A 20,144-nucleotide genomic window follows, 5' to 3' on the forward strand; every position below is an offset into this window, starting at 1 on the left:
AGACAATCCAGCAGAACGAGGCAGAATTGGGAAGTATTTGTTTGTCAGTGTTTTATACATTTATCTTAAAAATCTTCCTAGATCTAAAGTGAAAATCTATGAATGATCTTTCAGTTTCCTTGTCATTTTTTGTCATTTCCTTGTCATCTGTCATGACCATAAAAGGGAAAAATGGATACTAAAAACTGTATACCTGGTACCTGGGTTTGTTCCATGTGTAAACCATACAAACAGAGCAAGCTCACTCGGGTCTGAAATCCTTGTTTGCAGTGCAGGCTTTTATGCAGTGAGGTGCCATTATAATTAAAGCAACTTCCTTTGGTTCTGCACAGTCTGCATTCAGGGCCTCCTGGAAGGAGCATTTAGTCAATTAACTATTTTATTAACCAATTGATTTTTCCTGTTAGTCCTTAACCTCTTTGTACCTCTTAGGAATGGTTATGAAAGCTGAATAAATTGGCTTCTTTCACCTCTAAAAGGCAACAATAAATAATAAAACAGGTTGGACAAGGTTTCAGTGGGGAACCCAAATACGAAGAAAAACACCTGCTGTGTATCATATAATATAAAATACTAACTGCTAGGAGCAGCACAGCATTTCAATAAATCACATTGTCACACTGACCTTTATTGATATACTGTTTCTTAACTTAAAGGATTGGTCCTGGTGCTTTAGGAGATCTTTTGTCATGAAGGACCTGCAGATTCATCACATAACAAAAAGATTATTTGCTCACCATGGGGTTGACTAAGTCTATATTCTAAGCAGAAGCAACCCCCCCAAATATTTTAGGGACAGTTAATGTTTGGAGATTTATTTAGCATCACAGGAGAACAAAAACATGCGTTCCTGAAATAAGTACAAAATGTGCTTTATATTATCACTTAGTACAAAGTGGAGAAAAAAAGGCAGAATAAAGAAAAGCAAAGCTCTTTCATTTCTGCTAGATAATAAACAGCTTGATTTTATGGAATGTTACACTACCTTGAAACTCTGCAATGACAGTCCAGTGATGGAAAATTAAATTCACCACACTGGCTGAAACCCAGCAGAGTTATTGGTTCCTCTGTACCAATGGCTGGAATGAAAGACTAAGAGGGTGTGCAAAGAACACATTTCTGCAGCGACAGAAAATTCCTCTCAGTAAAAAAACATATGTGCTCCTCTAAAGAGCATTCCCTGCTCCAACAAACCCAGCAGAAAGAACACCCAGAGCATACAACTGAACTTGCACTGCCTATCTAAAGAAAAGTCCAACTTATAGTCTAGAGGTTCTTCCAACACAGAGCCAAGAGTTGTAGAATATTCTATCATACATACAAGATTTTGTACAAATTATGAAACTTAATGTTCTTCCTGAGGTTCCTTCTGCCCTAAAATATATGGATATCCTGGGAACATGTCTTCCTGCTGCTTTTAAGGTTGACTTATTCTGGTTTGAATAAAATTCAGACTCCAGGTGCAGTTGTCCAATGGGGTGAGAAGTTGTATTGTTTTGTAAAACATGAACAACAACAAGATTATTTTTGTGTCTCTTACTGAAGAGGTAGCCTTTAATTTCTCTGCTTTCATGTGTCTGTGTAATGCAAAAGAGGTTGCAGGCTGAAAAAGAATATATTTAAAGAACAGCCCACTAGTGTCATTCAGTCACTGAGCAGAGGTCTGTGAAGAGAGGTGAGGAAATTGCCCCTGAATGAGCCCCTGTGCTGACTCCTTTTCTCCCCTGGTGCTGGTGCTCTTGCACAGAGCAGGAACAGCACCGGCACCGATTGCTGCTCCTGCCCCAGGTGCCAGCAGAATGTCCCCACTCCTTGATATAACATCTCTCCTTACAAATAAACCCATGGATGGCTCTTCAAACAGTTGCCCAGCTTTGAGGAGCCCTTTAATGACGCTGTTCCTCCCCCTCTTCCTTTAAAGGGAACTTTGTTAAATTGCACAGAACAGTGTCCAAGGCTGAGCTGACCTTCAGGCGATGCCTGGCTGCATTTTCTGTCCTGTTTTTCCCCCTGACAGCCTCTGCACTGCAGGCTCTTGGCACAAAGGACTGCTCCCACTGCCCCTTCTTCAGTCACTTCTGATGTTCCAGGAGCCCAGCCCTCCACCTTTCCCCACTCTGCTTATCTCCACCTGTTTCTCTAGGAAAAATTCTACCTCTTGCTGCTTTCTTTGCGTCTCTCCACCTGAGCCTTCCTTTTGCTGCTCCTCATCCCATCAAACTGCCAAGGCACCTCATCCACTGCACTGAGGCCACTGCTGAACACCCCCACCTTCTTTCCTAAGTCCAACCTCCTCCTCACCAACCACAAATCTCACAAGGGGGTCTGGATGATGGGGGCAGAGGCAACAAACATTGCATTGAAATACAGAATTAAAATGCCACCACCATATGGCACAATGAGATGAAAGTGAAGTGAGATGTGCCAGGGCAGTGCCTTTGCTTTCCCAGAATATGCCACCAATGATGCAGACAGGCTATTCCTGTGCTGGCACTGCTTCTGTGGGGAGGGAACACACACAAGAGATGAAGGCAGTAGATTTGTTGACACTTTTGGATATACCTGTCATGCACCCTGCCTTCCTGGCCCCAGGATTCCACAGGAGAAACAGGCCATAATAAACCTGATTGATTTGTGTTTGTCACTCATCCAAGTGGCTTTCACTTTGGTGTCCCTCAATCTTGCTTTTTCATTTTCCTTTGGAGCCACTGAAATCTCACCTTCCAGAAAATCCAAGCTGTTGGACTTGTCATCTGGTTCAAAATGTCTGCACAGCATGAGCAAAATTTACTGTCCTCTGTGCAACCTGCCTTGGTGGCTCTAATAGAAAACACAGCAATCCCTCTTTTATGCTCTGCTAGGAAACAATCTGCCTTTTTTTTTTTTTTTCTAGGAAGGGAAAAGTTTTTGATAGAATTTTTGCTAGCTTTATATAAACCAGAAAATCCTCAAAATCCAGCATGCAGCCAACAGTACTCACTGTGAATTTAAATCTTTGAATGTCTTTTCTGTAGTTTCTCCTTAGATTCAAAATCTTAGTTACAGCAAAACTTTAGTCTTTTAAATTGCCAGGGCTAAAATGTAGCAAAGCAATTACATGACTTGTGGAGCACTGTGTTCAGCTGGAGTGTTAATGTCATCAGCACTAATTTGGTTTTGTCTTTTTTCACCCTAAAATTCGTTGCTGTTGAAATGTATCACTAGTTTATCATCTTGTGTCCCTTAATCTGCAGAACAGTCTTATTCCTTGATACAAAATGTGACATGTTTTTTCAGAAATTTTAAGGTCCCAATGTTTTAAAGGAAGAAATAGATTTCTTCTTATCATCTTTGTTTTTTGTTGTTTGGTTATTTTTTGTTGTTGTTGTTGTTTTGTTTTGGGTTTGTGGTTTGTTTGTTTGGGTTTTTTTTTTTTTTTTTTGGTACATTTTATTCTATAAGCTCTGTCTCTTACTGCTGCCAGCCAGAAAGGCCCCAGTGAGAGACCCAAGGTCACTGGCAGCTGAAGACAGGCACTGCACAAGTAGTTAGGATGAAAGAATATCCCACTGGGCTTTGGACTTACAGTTTCTTGGCTCTTGTGACTTGAAATAAATGTCTCCTCGCTGTCTGGAGCCACCAGCCACATTCCCTCCCTTGTGAAGCTCATTGCAGCCTGACTTACACAGGTGAAGAGGATGAAAACCTTCCTCATTTGCTTTATCCATAATGACACATTGACTTCTCTCTGTTAGGGACAGGGTGAATATTTTTACTGGCTTCTGCAGAGCCTGCAATTTCACACAAATGTTTTAGGAAATTTCACCTCAACAATTTGTTGTAGAGATTTAGGGATATGCAAAATGTTATTCAGAATGTGCTTTACTTTTTAAAATACTTCAGATAGGATTTGGCATCCTTCTGGGATTTCCCACTTCATAATTACAGAGGAGAGAGACTGAAGTGAAGAGATCTTGTGCTTGGAGTCTTTAGACTGAAGTCTAGGTTACCTTTCAGGCTTTAGTTCTGATTTCCCTTGTGATCTTCTGCATGTTGATTAAACCTTTCAGTCCCTATCCTTACAAATGGGATTAAAACACATCTGTGCTTTATTTGGATGTTACAAAAACCTCACTGATGAGTGGCTACTGTGCTAGCTTGTAAAATCAGAATAAAAATACAAACTTATCAGCAAAAAGAAACATCCTGAATGTTTGCCACATGGGACACTTGCAACCATCTGGGAACAGACCACAAAACTTTATTCTTTCAGAATGATTTTCTGAACTGCCTAGTCAGCTCAGTCCCCTATGGTTGGAAAGAAATAAGCAAAAACTCTTCATAAAAGTCTTCACAAAAATACATCATGCTTTTAGCTAAAAGCCATCTCTGACCTCCTACACTGCCCATCTGTGAAACAAGCTTGGCTTATGCACTTTAAAGTCTAAAGATATAGAAAAAGAAAGGAAAAGGGACTGCAGATAACCTGCTTAATTCTCTCACTTACAAAATGAAATTGTCCTCTGCACCTTACTTTAACCTCCTGTCTTTAACAGACATTCAGCAGGGAATACACTCGAGTCAGTTTGACTTTAGCTATTATTAATGGTGTCTTGGATAAAATCATTCACCAAGCAACCAAAGACTAACTGAATTTTGGCTCTCCAAAGGAATAAAGTAGAAAGCCATCATGGAGTTCCGCTGCAGAAACAGGAATGGACAGAACGCCTGACGTTCCTCTGAGCTGACAGGGCTTGAGCAGGGTACAATCCTGTGTGATGGATCCAGCTGGATAGGAGATATCACAAGCCACAGCCATCAAATGCAATATCAATATGAACTTTTTTCCATGGCATGAGCAAGGGTACTCAGAAGCCAGCTGTCAAAGTGAAACCTGCAAAAGGTTTCTCAGCACGAATACTTAATACTTAGGAATCAACAGCCACACAAGAAATTCATTTCTGCTCACTCATGGGATCTGAAAGAAAGTATAAGTAAAAAATCCTCTCTCTGTCCTTTGGGTCTTGATGAAAAGTGTGCTTTCTTAACAAAAACCTCAAAACTCTGTCTGCTTCAAACAGAAATTTCAGGTTGTCTGAAACCTCAAGGCAGCAGTCAAAATGAGATCCCTGGGAGAGACAATGCACGAGGTCAGAGCACTGCAGCCTCACAATTTCAACAGTAAAAATAAACAGAGCATCAGGCTATGCCCCACACCAAAAAGGGCAGAATTAAGGGATTATTAGTCCCTGCCTGTATCAGTCCCTGGCCTTCAGAATCATTCACAATTCACCTGAAGTTAAATTGCTTGCATATAAATAGGGAGAGAAGAGAGACACATGCCTTGAGGGTCTGAATGAAGTGACAGAAAGCAGGAATTAGCATCTTACTAGCTCACCAAGTGCATCTGCTTTTAAAATGTGCAGGGACACCTCTGGCCCCTAAAATCATGCTGCAATTTGCCCCCACTGGTTTCCTAAAGATCTCGGAGGAGTCTTGACTTCTGTCAGTTTTGTTTTTCCTTTAAACAACAAGGGACTGGAACAGTAAATTCAGACTTTTGTGAATTTGTTACTGATTTGGTTTTAGTTACAGTGCTTCTCTCTCTCCTTGGCAGTTGCTGTCCTTGCCTTGCTACCCATCCACCTCACTAACTAGACAAAAACTGTAGGTACACAGACCTTTCATCTTCCCTCTGTTCCAAGCAGCAGCAGCACACTCTTCACTACTTAGATCATGATAGGAAGATCACTGGGAAGAAGAGATTAAAATGAACTATTGCAAAGCAAGAATTTTCCTTACTGTTACAAACTCCACTCTGCCTGCAAGCTGGGAATGCCCCAGGAGGGATGCAGCCCCAGGAGAGCAGCAGCAAAAGTAAACTGTCCCCTCTCTGGAGAGTAACTCCTTCTGTCGAGTTCTCCTGACTGAAGAGCGTGGCTGTGGTGATGAATCACCCCACTGACAGACAGCTGGCAGTCTGAGGGCATGCTGTGGCCTCAGGGCACTCATTGGCAGGTCAGACTGGGCTGGAGGTCCTGGCATGCCCTGTGTCCTGGAGAGGGCTGTGAGCATCCCTCTGAGAGGGGCAGCTGGGCTTGTGCCATTCCCACACTGGGAATGCTCCTCAGAGGGGGATGTGGGACAGGAGGGCAGCCTGCACACACCTTTGAGCAAGTGCTATCTAAATATACCCACAGATATGTGCAGCCAAATGAAAGTCCTCTGCTGCTGCTGCTGCAAGAGTTCCTGCCTGTCCTGCAGGCAGTCCCTGGTAGTACCCAATGTTTTCAGCTCGAGGATACAACAGAGAGAGGTGCTGGTCTGTGCCTGCCTCTGAGTACATCACCCATTAAAACTGACCCTCACACTGAAAAACCTGAGCTCTAGGAAAGATTTTAGTGTAAGCTACAGATTCACACTGATCAGACGTGAGTGGAACATGGGAACTCCTAAATCTGGGTGGCAGAAATGGCAACTGATGGCTCTTCTAAAGAGATGCCAACAAGGCTAATGCTGAATCCCTGGAAATCTTAGCTCAGACACAGACACTGCATTCCATAAAATCATAAAGGAGAGGAGGCTGGCAGGGACTTGCAGCAGCTTCCCAGCCCAGCCCTCCTTGCTCAGAGCAGCACCATCTGAGCCCTGCTGCTCAGGGCAGTGTCCAGCCCCAGGATGGGCACTCCAAGGATGGAGATCCCCCAGCCTCTCTGGGCAGCCTGCTCCAGTGCTCAATAACAATTTAATCACAGCCTACAAAGTTCAGAACAACTACCCTCCTCACTTCATTTTCTGTCCTTACCTTTGATTTCATGTTCTGCCAGATCAATATAAACCTCATTTGGGTCCTCTGCATTCATCTTCTGTTCCTGGAAGTCAAGGAACTGTTTTCCTGTGTTTTCCCTTTGTTTATAAGAGAAACCCCTTTGCCAAATACTGGTTGGGCCAATACATAGAGGCAATATAGTGTAACCTTCACCTTACAAAAAACCAAATGTCTGAGGAAGATGCTCTGAAATAAAATACTGAGAGTCTGTGGTGAATTAATTCCAGTTTAAAATATACAAATACACATACATGCTGGTAAACTATATGGGGAATAGAAAGAATAAAAATAACATTAGAAAAATGCTTAATACACACATTGATCTTACATGTTTTAAACTTCACTTGCAAAAGTGGTCCTTAGGAGCCCAATGGATTATTTTGATTTGTAAAGTTACATATCAAAAAAAAATATTTCCATGACTGAATTCATAACTTTGCCATTATAAAGTCAGACCATCACTCCAAGTTATTTTATGCTTTATTGTGGGGAAAGTTTCTCTTTCTTTCTTGCCACAATAGCCAAAAGTATAAAGAATTGTTCTGTCCCTCTAAGCCAGCCTTTATGCACATCTGGCTTTTATTGTTCTTTTCCAAGTTTGCTAAACTGTTGCAAATCTTTTGAAAAATGCATACAAATTCACTGCAGACAATTACATCTGACAAATCAAAAAAACATCTTTGTCGTCTCTGGATTCCTCTGTATCACTCTGTATGTGTCTGTCCAAATTCCTCTAATGAGATTTTGGGGCTGTGGGTATTCTATGACCAGTGATTCAGTTCACTTCAATAGCCATCAGATGGCTGTGAGTATCCTCTGTTCTGTGCTGAACCTGGCTGAAATTTGAGATGATGAATAAGGGCTATAAATCCCTGCGCTTTCCTTGAACATTATATTCATTAAAAAGACAAAAAATCAGTTGAGCAATGATGTATGTTGCCAATGTACCCAATCTATCAGGCATTTGACTCTGCTCTGGACTGTAAAGATAGACTGAGATCAATTTTCTTCCTGTCAGCAGCTCAAGTAGATGATTCTCATGCCTTCAGTTCCATTCAGAGAACTCTGCACTGGGTTTGTTAATTCTGATAAAATCTGCTCTAATTTTGTGAATTCGGATATGCTTAATCTTTGTGAAACCTCCCTGAAGGATTGCAGAGAACCACAATTGGACTGAGATCAAAGCTGTGGCAGACATCCAAGTTCAGTTTGATTTGAAGTGACAAACTGTAGACCCTAAGTCTTGATTGTGGCTACAACCCTTTGGGATGCTGCACGGGCTTCAGATACAAATCCTCTTCATGCTTTGATCACACTGCAAACTGTTGCATGAAAATAAAAAACTGCTCCCAAAAAAAAGTCATATGAAACTTACATTTTGTCAAATTATGAACAATAGTACTTTTCTGCCAGAGGCCACCACAGGAAGCTGCTTTCTGGTACCAGCTCTATGAGCACTCACCATGGGCACAAATACCACCTGTGAGGTGCACTGTAGCCCTGTGGTAAAGTCCTGAACGCTCCAAAATATGTCAGCAAGGAAAACCACGTGCAATGAATCTGTTTGCCTTCTCTGGAGGATTAACAGATCCCGAGCTGCTGGAACATGACCACTGTCTCTAACTCAACTGAGCATCACCAGTTTACTCCTGCTAAGGCTGTGACCTTGTGTAAACTGTTCCAGATTTGTTCCAGGGCACAAATCAAACCCCTCAGAGCATGGATGTGTTCTTCCAGGCAATCCGGATCATCTTAGGCTGCACAATTAAATAGGTCAACCTCAGCAGCTTGATAAAAGACTTCAAAAAGATTGTGTCATTATGGCTTTGATGTTTTGCAGACCTGAACTGCATTTGTAAGTGAATGCACTGGAAGCATTAGCTGAAGAGTGCCTATAATAGCAAGTAGGAAAAACAGTAAGAGAGTCCATAATAATAGCCCCTTGCCTTCAAATGGAAATGCTTTCTCATTTAGATAGGAAATTGCACTCATAAACCTTAGCTAAGTATGACCTTATTCTTCTTAGTGTCTACCACTGTGGATAGCTGTTATATAGAAAAGGATTTTAGATCTGCAGGTCTTTAGAGTCAGAAGTGGAGCTTATTATTGTATCCACTGCTCATAAACAAGCATATAGATTTTGTGCTGTAAAAATAGCTAAGTCAGTGCTCTTTGGGTGGCAAAATATATGTTAGAAGAAAAATAATCTTTTACATGCTGACATATAATGTAATAATTCTATCATAATCAGGGAAAACATGCAAACTCCTCATGGAACTAGTTTAAGTTCAGGTTAAGTTAAGAAACTTAGTGAAGATTTAAATATGAAAGCTGGAAAGGGACTTTTTATAAGGGAATGGAGTGCCAGGACACAGGGAATGGCTCCCAGTGCCAGAGGGCAGGGCTGGATGGGAGATTGGGAATGAGGAATTGTTCCCTGTGAGGGTGGGCAGGCCCTGGCACAGGGTGCCCAGAGCAGCTGTGGCTGCCCCTGGATCCCTGGCAGTGGCCAAGGCCAGGCTGGACACTGGGGCTGGGAGCAGCCTGGGACAGTGCAAGGTGTCCCTGCCATGGCAGGGGTGGAAATGTGATTTTTAGGGTCCCATCCAACTCTGTGATGTATGATTCTGTGATTTAAGCATTTCTGTAAGGGACCCTTGGTTCCTGCAATTTACCATTTCAGCAGACTATGCAAATAATTTACTGTCTCTCATTTCACTGTGATTGGCAATTAAAGTGATATAGGACAACTTCATGGTGAAAATTATGTTATGGAAAGATGTATCACTCCTACAGTCAAGAGCAGTCACAAATCAGTCTTTGGTATTCCCTTTGTAAGTTAAAAAGATAATTGTCCACCACCTTCCTGGGAATACATTTGAGACTTTATTTCTGGTTCCAAAATGAGACTGAAGTAAAACCCACAAAGTTCTTTAGCCAATACTCACAGAATCTTTGCAGCCCAGCACCATCCCCATGTTTCCAGAAGGGGACACTTTTGACACCCTGGGGCATTTGGAGTGGGTCAGGTCTTTCCCTCATTCTGCCTTTTCCCAGCTTTTTTATCTGCATGGAGGAGCAAAAAATTGGCCTTAATTAGTGAGTTTAACAAAAACATATAGGAAATCTTGGGAAATGTGAACACTCACTCTTTATTTTGTCTAACTGTCCTGTTTCTGTGGCTTGACACAGTCAAATTGTTGCTTGAGATTGCCTTGAAATCCTTTTGCCCTTTTGTACTTACACATGGCTGGGCAAAGGCAGGTTAAGTTCAATGACTGCTAGATTCACCCTGGTAATTCATCCTGGGCCCTTCCACTTGGGAGCATTCCTTTCCTGGAATCTAGCTCATCACACATTAAAAACCAAACAACTTTTTTTGCTTAGCCATAAACCAGATCCCAGTTCTTCAGTGCAATGGGCCCTGCAGGGATATTTCCACCCTAAAAGCAACATGAGCAACTGCAGAATTCTAAATTAGGAATGATTAGCCACTAGGGGAGTTTAGAATCCTATTTCAGTGACACAAGCTTGCGTTGTAAGACTCACATGCTTATTTATGCAATTATAGATAACACTCTCTACTAGGACATGGCATTCTACCATAAAAGTATGATATTTCTTTCCCAATTTTTCTATATATATATATATATCTATATCTACACGTCTCCTAAGCAGCTGCCCCCTTATTGTCAGCAATTTATAAAAGCATAAAGTAAAATAGCTGAGTTTTTAGCTTGTACATAACTTACAAAGAAATTTTGATCAATACAGAAATATAGAAAGCACTTGAATATTCAGATTATAAATTGTATGTATTGGAAATGTGGTTAGCCAGCTGCAAGGCTCCAGAGTTATCAATTTCAATATGAAACAGTTTATGCCCTTTTCAAGCAATTTTAGACAAATAATAAAACTGGCAGTAATTGGTCTTAAGTAGAAGAAACCTTATTTTAAAGGCAATTACACCCATCAGCATGGTGTCTCCAAAAATCATCTGTGACCTCCCTGAAACCTGGTTGTTGTTAAAATGATTCCTTCCACTTCAAACAGATACACTGATTTCTCTCTGTCCTTTGTGGCCTTGTTTACTTCAGGAATATTTGCTGAATTTATAATGGTGCTGACTTACTCCCACCATATTGATGGCATCAATTTTTGCAAAATCAATAGCAAGTTATTTAAAATGTGTAGCTCTCATCCACTACTATCTAGTTATTTATATTATTTTAATGGTGACTTAGAGCTTCCTTAATTGGACCTCATCTTCCAGCCCAACAGACAGGGATAAATCATGGGAATCACTGCCCCAGACTTGTTCAACACCAATTATAAATGTCTGTGGTGGCTGCCCTACATTCCATCACTGACAAACTTCCAGGGCTGACCCTTCACAGAACCCATTACTCTGCCCACTGACCATGTTTTACTGAGCAGTTTCCACGTGGATGTGCCTCAGCTCTCCCTGGAGAGACCTGCACTTGCCCAGGTTCCAGCCTGGTGGGGGACAGTGACAGGAAATTATTTGCACTGTGCAAGGACATATCCAGTACAAACAGGTCTGTGAGGCACAAAACCATCACAGTTACGACTCAAGTCTTTTTTATAAAATAAATAAACATTCTGGAATTCTTTGTTCATCTGAAGTGTTTAAGTACACAGGAGCAAAAAGCTTCTGTCTTGAGACTCAAAATGGCTCAACTGGAGACAGATATGCATAGGACCTCCCCTGTATGATCCTGCCAAAGAACATGGAGAAGCTTTACAGTCAAAAAATGGCCAGAATTTATTAAGATACAGATGTTAAGAAGTAGGAGCAGAAATTAGTGTTTTTAAGTAACTCCTGCTTAGTTAATTATGTCCCTACAGGTGCATCCTTGCCTCTTGATTTTCAGATTTTGGGAACTCCAACCCATCACATTTAATCCTCTGTAAGTTTCTCTCTGTCCTTTCTGTCACCTGGCACCTACTGTCTGCTCTTTCCAGTCTTTCTGCTCGATCTAGAGTCTCACAAGTCCTTGTTGGGACCCTCCCCATATCTCCTCCGCCTTCCTCCCATTTGGGTCTCTGGAATTCTCTCTGCTTTGGATATTCAGCTGCCAACAGCAAACAAAACATCTCCTTGTTGTTCCAGAGAGCCCACTTGCCCCATCCCAGTCACTGAGGAGCAGAACACAAAGGAAGAACAGATTAATTTAACATGTTCTGTCCAGCACATCCTTGAATACACAATCAGTTCAAATAGGAGCCCTTGCTCAGAGCAGCACCACCAAAATCCTCCCTGATTTAGAAGGGAAGGTGAAGCAGCAGCAACAGCACCCCTGTGCATCTCAGAGCAGCTCACAGCAGCAGACAGAGGACATCTGCATTTTGTTCAGACATGGACTAGCAAAGTTTACTGAGATTCTGGTAAAATAACGCCCTTGTGTTAGAGGCATACACAGGCTGAGTGTTCCAAAGGGAAAGCAGAAGGGGATCTCCACAGAAAAGTTTCAAAAGGATGATTCAAGAACAAGTCCTTAACGTGATGTGTTGCAGACACCAAGATATGTCAAGTAATTTCAATTCACATGGCCAAGGAAGCACATACATAACATTTTGGTGTTAATTATAATATACTAAATTCTTATTACTATGTCACACTGCTTCTGGCTTTCCATGGTCATGATGAACTTAGTTAATTATGTTACAAATAGCATTGAGAAATATTAGGAATAGCATGTAAAAATGCAGTAATTTGGGATTCTAGTCATTAAGGAATCTCTACCCTTAGTGATTGCTGTCATCATGGATGATCTAACAGCCATTTGAGCTCTGTATTTGCTGAGAATAATCATAACTCTTCAGGGAGAATTTATACACTGTCTAGCAACTCTGGACCTTTTGACTCTGCCCAGAGGCAATTAGGCTCTTTATAATGGCATCAGGAGGATCCCAGGAAGATTTTTCCCTGTGTCTCTCTATGCCATCTCTCCCTGCATCTCCTTTTTCATTTAAGTATATGCTAAATAGTGAAGATGTAATCACATTATGACTGTGAAAATAGAAATAATTCTCCTAAATGGTAGACCACCCATCTCTTGCAATAATGTGACAGGAGCAGAGGGGCATGGATAGTCTGTGGCTATCCTGGAAGCCAGGATTAAGCTACTTTTGCTCATTAAACATCTGCATAAACTACCAATGTTCTACAGGGCTTCTGAATTCACACACACACACAATAAGCAGAGTGCAAATGCATTTGCTTCTCTTCCCTAATGTTACATCATTATCATAAAAAATCCAACATGTTATTTTATATAAAGCCATAAAGATGATTAACTGGAGCACTAATTCTCCTGCAGACAATGAGCAAGCTTTCAGCTTCACAATCAGTCCCACAGACGCAGAGATCATGGAAGGCAATGAGATTTCCATAGACAGACTGAGAGTTTTATTCCTGGGTTACTTTGTGGTTGTACCTGCCCCCACATCAAGCCCTGGTTCATGCAGTACAAACCCAAGATGAAATCCTGCTGCATTTCAGAGTCATTTGCTCAGACTGCAGGAGCATTGGTCAGGGTAACTAAATGTACTCTGACATGTTAAATGAAAGACTTCTCAGTCTGTCACAAATACATCTTCCCATCAGACTAAGAAGGAAATGTCAGGAGCACTTTATTAGATGCCACACACTCAAGCAATTTGGGGCTGGTTTCCAGAATCCCTACATTTGCTGCTTTCAGGTGGGCAAGGAGCTTCCCTGGAACTCTGCACTGCCCTGCTTCCCTCCCACTGCTGCTGCAATTTCTCTCTTCTGAGACTAAACTTTCTGTCAAGACACAGATGTCTTATAACTTCTCCTGTTTCTTATTACAGAACAGAAGTTCTGGAGGCATTCTAAGAACACAATAATGCTCACTTTATTCACTGGGACATGGTGTTTTATACATACCTCACAGGAAGTTCATTTTTAATATTAACACTAATTTATCTTGTTTGGTCATCTTTCAATTTCAAACAATTTTTTCCACTTTTTTCATGATGTCTTCTATATATAAATGATCTGTAGAGTACAAATGAACATTAACATCATGAGCCAGCATTATTTTAAAATCAATATTGGAAAATATAGCATCAAGCAGACACTTTTAAAGACTGAATCCTCTGGTATAATTAGCACAGTCCTGCATTAGCCCTGGGCAAGTAAAATGAGATAGATGACCTAGAGAGTGTGGGATTTTTTTAAAGTGTGCACTGGAATATATTAATGCCAGATTAGTCTTGCCTAGCATCTCTCCTTCATCTTTGAGGAAAAGATACAACAGAGAGTAAACTCTTTGGAAATAATTACAATACCATATAGAACAGGCATTAAAGAAAAAAAAAAAAAACAAAAACCACAGATTTGTATTAAAGCCCTGCAGGATTATTGTGATGTTTTGGACACCTGAATAGCAATTTCTTCAATCACTGCATCACTGTCATGGCTCACTCATCCCTGGCTTCAGAGACCACAGGACCTGCAATGTCTTCAGCCTTGCATGTTTCTAGTATTGAGCAGTCTAGGAACAAGGGGAAAGACTGGGCTAGACAAAGATACAGGTATATTCTGTCCTTATGTTCTGCCAGCTTTATTCTCATTTGGTGGAAGGTTTTAAAGCTATTTTGCCAGATTGAAATTGTTATTAAATCTCACAAGGACAGAGCTCACCTGAGATGCTGCTTAGTTTAACTGAGCCTTATTTACAGTTAGAGGATAAAGCAATTGCATAGCTGATGCAAGAATTAAAAGTTAAAAATCTGCTCTATCCAGTTTAAATGCCTCTTCTATAGTGATGTTAAATACATTTATTTAATTTTTTTTACCTGTGGTTTGACCTACAGATTCACAAATTGCTTTGTTTTGAGACGTGTGGAGAGGTGTCTTTGTAAGGTGTAAGAGTTTAATGTGAGGAAATGACAAAAATATCTAAATATATAAAGTCCTTCTGGTAGCTTGGCACTGACCCCAAGGAAACTTTTTGGATAAAGCATGCTGGAAGTGACAAGTACATGAGCAGGACTTTTTGTTTACCTCCAGGGCAGCACAGCAATTCACAGCCTGAAGAAGTTCCTCTGGTGATAACGTTACAACTTTGTGTTGTATTTAATCTCCACATTAATAAGGCTCTGAAAAAAATCCTGAATAAAGACCTTGCTGGGGAAGACAGGCAATAACACATCATTCAAAGGGCAGCCAAGAAGGAAAGTGGGCAGTGATGGTGAAGAGACAGTAATTGGATTCCCCTGTACCTGTCAGAAAGCTGCTCAGTTGCTATATATTTAAAACCCTCTTCAGGTACAAACCAGATCACAGGGGACATCCACACCTGAATGTTACCCACAACTTTGTACAGAACAGAGAATACAAGTATTAATTTCACAAAGCTGGCAGGGAATGGAATTACCAAGGAAGTCCCATCCAATCTAGGTTATTAAATTAACATATCTAGAAACTTCAAGAAGGAAAATGTATTTTACAAAGTGATCCAGAGGCTAGGGAGGTGACTCCCTCTGCCCTTACCTGTCTCTCTAATCTCCACTTGCAGCAGCACTAACAGAGAGGTTTTACCCTGCTTTCAATGTTAATACTTCGGGCCAGGAGTGCAATATTGCTGCACTATGGCAGCACCAGTGCAGCACTGCAAAGCTGCCTTGCCAAGGGCTGAGCTCTTACAGGCACTGGCAATCTCACCCACACATTCCAGAATTCATCTCCCTTTGAACTAAGGGAAGCTGGACCAAATATTAGAATTTGGTTTTGATTCCTCTCTCAACAACAAACTGATAAAACCCACAAGGACTCACCAAGCCTAATAAGGGGTTACATTCCCTGTGCTGTTGATTTTTTAGCATAAAAAAATTACATTTATCTTTTCCTCTGGATCCCTGCAGAAACAAAATTAACATTTTTAAGTGCATATTTTACCTTTGCCATAATAAAAGAGAAGAGATATGGCTAAGCTTTTGAGCATTAAAATCAAATGCAGTATTGTTAAAGCAATTTCTGTGAAATTTGTAAACCATATATTGCCTGGAAGAGTCTGCAGTTGATAGTAATTTTGGACCAAGTCCTTTATAGCTGCTTATTCTAACGTGGCGTTTCCAGCCTGTTAAAATGTCATATGGATAAAGAAGTAAATTTTGACAGCTGTGACAGGATTATCATTGCCAAGGAAATCCTGGTACTCATATGTTTCAGTTCATCTATTTTGCTTTGTCTCTGGCCTTGCCTCAACTAAAAATTACCTTCTGAGACAAGAAGAGAAACATAACAAAAGAAAGAACCAAAATATTGTTATGCTTTTGATGCTTGAAATTATAGGAATAAGAATAAATCTTTTAAGGTTATTATTTAAAGCATTGTTCAAATTTGGAGGCAACACTGGCTCCTCTCTTCAAGGACATGCCCAATATGGAATTTATGTGGGCATACTGAGTTCCAGGGGGGTTTTCTCATATCTGGGTGAGAGGAGAAGCCCTGGAAGGTTCCTGTGGCATCAGCCACTCAATCTGTTCAGCCATGGGCAAAAGGGACATGGAAAACCCCAAATGGTTCTTGCAGCATCCTGACCTTTTGGACCAGAGGAATTGCCACGATGGATCCACCCAATTTCAATAGCCCATCTCTGATGAACACCAGTATCCAAACCCACGGAAACTGCAAGGAGACAAAGGTAACTCAGTGCACTGATTCTCCTCCTCTTCCAACAATACAAAACTGAAATAGCAGGAAAGACAAAGAGAGACAATAACTGTTATTTGTGCTGCCATTCACATTTTGCCTCCCAGAATCCTGAACATTTCCTGATATAAGGAGCATGTAAGTTACAACAATTGAAGTGCTGATTTATGGGGCTGAAATACCTTTCCCAGAAACACAATCTCCCAGTAAGTATCAGTTCTAGTAGCTGTGGTAGTACTGATGTAATTCCTCTGAGCAACTGGAAAAGGGTATATAGAGGCAGTAAAGTGATAATAAATATTTGATTCAAGGTTACCAAATGCTTGGCTTTAGTCTTAATTCATGACAAGGCTGTGTTTAGAAATATGCAACATCTTAGGAATGTTCTTTCCTACCCAGCTATTTCATTGCATGCAGCCATATATTTTTTGGAACTAGTAAGATGACTGTGGATTTGTCATGACAACTTTCTGTGCTGTGTTTATACTGACACAACTAAATGGACTCTTCTTTTGTCTCTCTCACTTCCAAAACTACCACATACAGGTATCTGCAAGCTCTCCAAATCTCGATTCACATCTCAGATTTTGTCTCCACAATTTTACTAATTCACCTGTTCTTAAGCTGCTATAATGTACACAGTAACAGTGTGGGGTACAGATCAGTACCCACCAGCAGGTCTTTATACAGAATGATAAAAATATCTTCCTTTCCAAAACCAATCACTGTGTGCCCATCCACTGGTGGTATCTGTTTATTCACGTATCAGCAGAAATTTTGTGAGCTATGCACATTTCTGAGTGTTATAATGGTACAAAATTAGGCATTGACCACTGTGTTCTCTCTGGCCAATCACATAAAACACCACAGAGGATATTTTGCTGCCTTATGGCTCTTTGAAAATCTCCTGTAGGTGAGCCTTGTGTTTCAATGTATAATTTACAAGCACTGAAGTGCTAATGTTAACACCACTTTGCAGCACACTCCCTTGAGCCATGTGCTGTTTCATCAGAGATGCTTTTCCTGACACTACTGAACCACTTCATAGCCTGTTCTTGCCTTCACCCTTTCCCTCTCTTTTTTACAGAAGATCAGAACAAACACAATGCTCACACCCTGCCATTTCTCAAGCATGGCCTGAAGAGCAGCCAGCAGCAACAAAAAAGCCACCAGCATTTGGCCACTTGTGAAATACATGCCCTTCTCAAGCAGAAGCATTTGCCCATTCTTTTGTTAGAACAGCTTATTTGTTGCCTAGCTAATGAAAATGTTTCAGCTGACAGTCAGAACTTAAAAAAAAATAAAAATAAAACAGAGAAAGGCCTTAAGGCAAGGGTAGCTACAGAAGTTCTTTTATTCGAGCTGACTGAGGGTCAAAGCTGCCCAGGTATTTAAGTGCCCACAGCTGGATGGTGTGTTAGACATTAAAAATAATTGAGTGCTTCTCTAAAACTCACCAATGATCCTAGTGTGCCAATTCCTAAAAGCATGAAAAATGTGGTCCCCAACAGACAAACAGCCTCGTGTGAGCCTGGCTGTACCTACAGTGGAACAAAAGTTGCTGTATTGTGATATCCCTTATCCTCTCCCTTTAATTGCACCCAGGAAGCCTTGCAGCCCATTCCACCTGCAGGCTTCCCTTCACACCTGTGCTGCTGCTGGGGATGGCACCTCAGTCAATTGGCATTTGTGAATGCATGGGCAAACAGGTGCACTCAACACCAATTATGTTTTGCAAGGGTGATGCCAAATGCTAATGAGTTTAGCTTTGAAAAAAATCTCAACCAAGCTCCTACACTTCTTTGCCTTTTCACCTGTCCTGTGTAGAAATGCAGAGTAGCAACACTTCAGAGTGAGCCAGCTCTCACAACTACCAGGGGGCTTGTACCACCTCCACAGGATGGCAGCTCTGTTCGAGACTGTTTTCCCTCTCTCGCCAATATTTTGATTTTTGACGTTGTTTACATCATGTAAAAATTATATTCACTGAATAGTGAAACTAGCATGTGCTACACAAAAAGCCTCAGGCTGTTTGAAAGACTTTGTAGCTGAAACATTGACAATATTCTGCCAATGGTCCTTTAAATACTTGAGTAAAATACAAACACAGATTAAAATCCTTGAGAAAGTCATAATTATACATTTATAGACAATTTGTCTCTTTGAAGATTTTATTACCCACACACCTCCACTTAATCCCGGTGTTTTTACAACAGCCAAGTTCATGATACTGCAGCTAAGGTTTTGTCAGCACTTTAATTATTAACTGGTTTGTAGCATGACTACAAAGCATCCTACTTGTCTGAACTTGCTGCTGAGGCTTCAGCTCTTTTAGTGGTTCCTCAGATAAACCCCGTGTCTGTACCTTGTGAGCTCTCAGCTCTGCCAGGAACAAGCTCAACACCTAAAGCCCACTCTGAAACCCCTCTGAACCTGCTATTGGAGACAGCTCATCAAGAATCAACAGTAAAACCTTTTAGAATGTTCATTACAGCCAAAAATAACCAGCCACTGACTTCATTTCCATAGACACAAGAAAAGTTTTTGCTTTGATACTATGTATTTTTAATGGTAACATCTGAACAAGTTCTGCACGAATTTTTTTGTGTATTTTGTACTCTTTTAGCCATACTTTTCTGTTGTGTGCTTGTAAAACATTATTTTAGGAATATATAATTACTGGAAAGACTGGAGGGATTCAGAAGTTCTCCTAGTTGATCAGATTAATTACGGTAAAGTTTTAAGTCAAGTGTAATTAATTAGTAGCTGTTCTGACAAAATTTTAAGAGATTTAAGGGTCAAGCTACTTCTGCTGTTAGTCAAAATGCTCCCTGCACTGCAGCTGGAAGAGGTTTCTAAATCTCAGAAAGGATCTTGGACATCTGACAGGGGCAGCACCACAGCACCCAGGAGTCTGAAGAGGGAGAGGAAAGGTGGGAGAAGCAAGAACTCCTCAGGAACCCTCTGTGAGTGACACTGCAGTGCCACAGAGCCAGGCTGGGACATCTTCCAGGCAAACAGGTCATTTCCTTCTGCATCATAGGGCCTGAACCAGTGGGAACTAATTCCAGTGAAGTGTCTTCTGCTAGAATTATCAGTCATTAATAGGTTAGACAATGCATTTTGCAGCTTTTGAATTTCTGTCTGGTTTGGTGGTTGTCTCTTGCAGTGTGATGCAGTTTTTACGTGGTTTGGGCAATTGATGGGGGGTCAGATTTACAAATGTGAATCAGCCCCAAAACACAGGGAAAGTTCTCTCAGAACTGAAAAATGTCTGAATGAATGTGTTGCCCTTCAGGTGGAACTGAGGAGCTTTTCTGTTCGTGCCTTAATCCCTTATTTTGCAAAAAACCTCGTCAAGTCAGCATCAGCCAGCCCTCCTTTCCATGTGGTGACAGTCTTGTTAGGAAACAGGGAAAATATACTGCTGTGGCATTTTAACTTCTTTTTCTTGTCCTCTCTTGTTGGCTAATTATTTCTTTGAGGTTAAATGAGCTAATTATGCCTATATCAGAGCTCTTTGAGAAGCAAGAATCACTTTCTGTTGTTGATAATTAAATGAATTGAGCTTGATTCTTGGTTTGGGATACAGTTCTAGGCATTTTTCTTCCTTGTACAGAGTATAAAGTA

General features: G+C 40.9%; 1 long non-coding RNA gene across 2 annotated transcripts; it reads right to left on the minus strand.

Annotated features, from left to right (window-relative positions):
- Positions 1 to 9,797: 9,797 nt before the first annotated feature.
- Positions 9,798 to 18,092, minus strand: LOC135279187 (uncharacterized). 2 transcript variants are annotated; one of them, XR_010346487.1, is made up of 6 exons: positions 17,972 to 18,092; positions 16,404 to 16,490; positions 15,638 to 15,718; positions 14,865 to 14,959; positions 13,743 to 13,853; positions 9,798 to 9,874 (listed from the first exon to the last, which is right to left on the minus strand). It is a non-coding gene; the product is annotated as an uncharacterized LOC135279187 (long non-coding RNA). The 2 variants fall into 2 exon arrangements; XR_010346488.1 differs by lacking the exon at positions 15,638 to 15,718.
- Positions 18,093 to 20,144: the final 2,052 nt, after the last annotated feature.

This window comes from Passer domesticus, chromosome 12, assembly GCF_036417665.1.
Source record: "Passer domesticus isolate bPasDom1 chromosome 12, bPasDom1.hap1, whole genome shotgun sequence".
NCBI lineage: Eukaryota > Metazoa > Chordata > Aves > Passeriformes > Passeridae > Passer > Passer domesticus.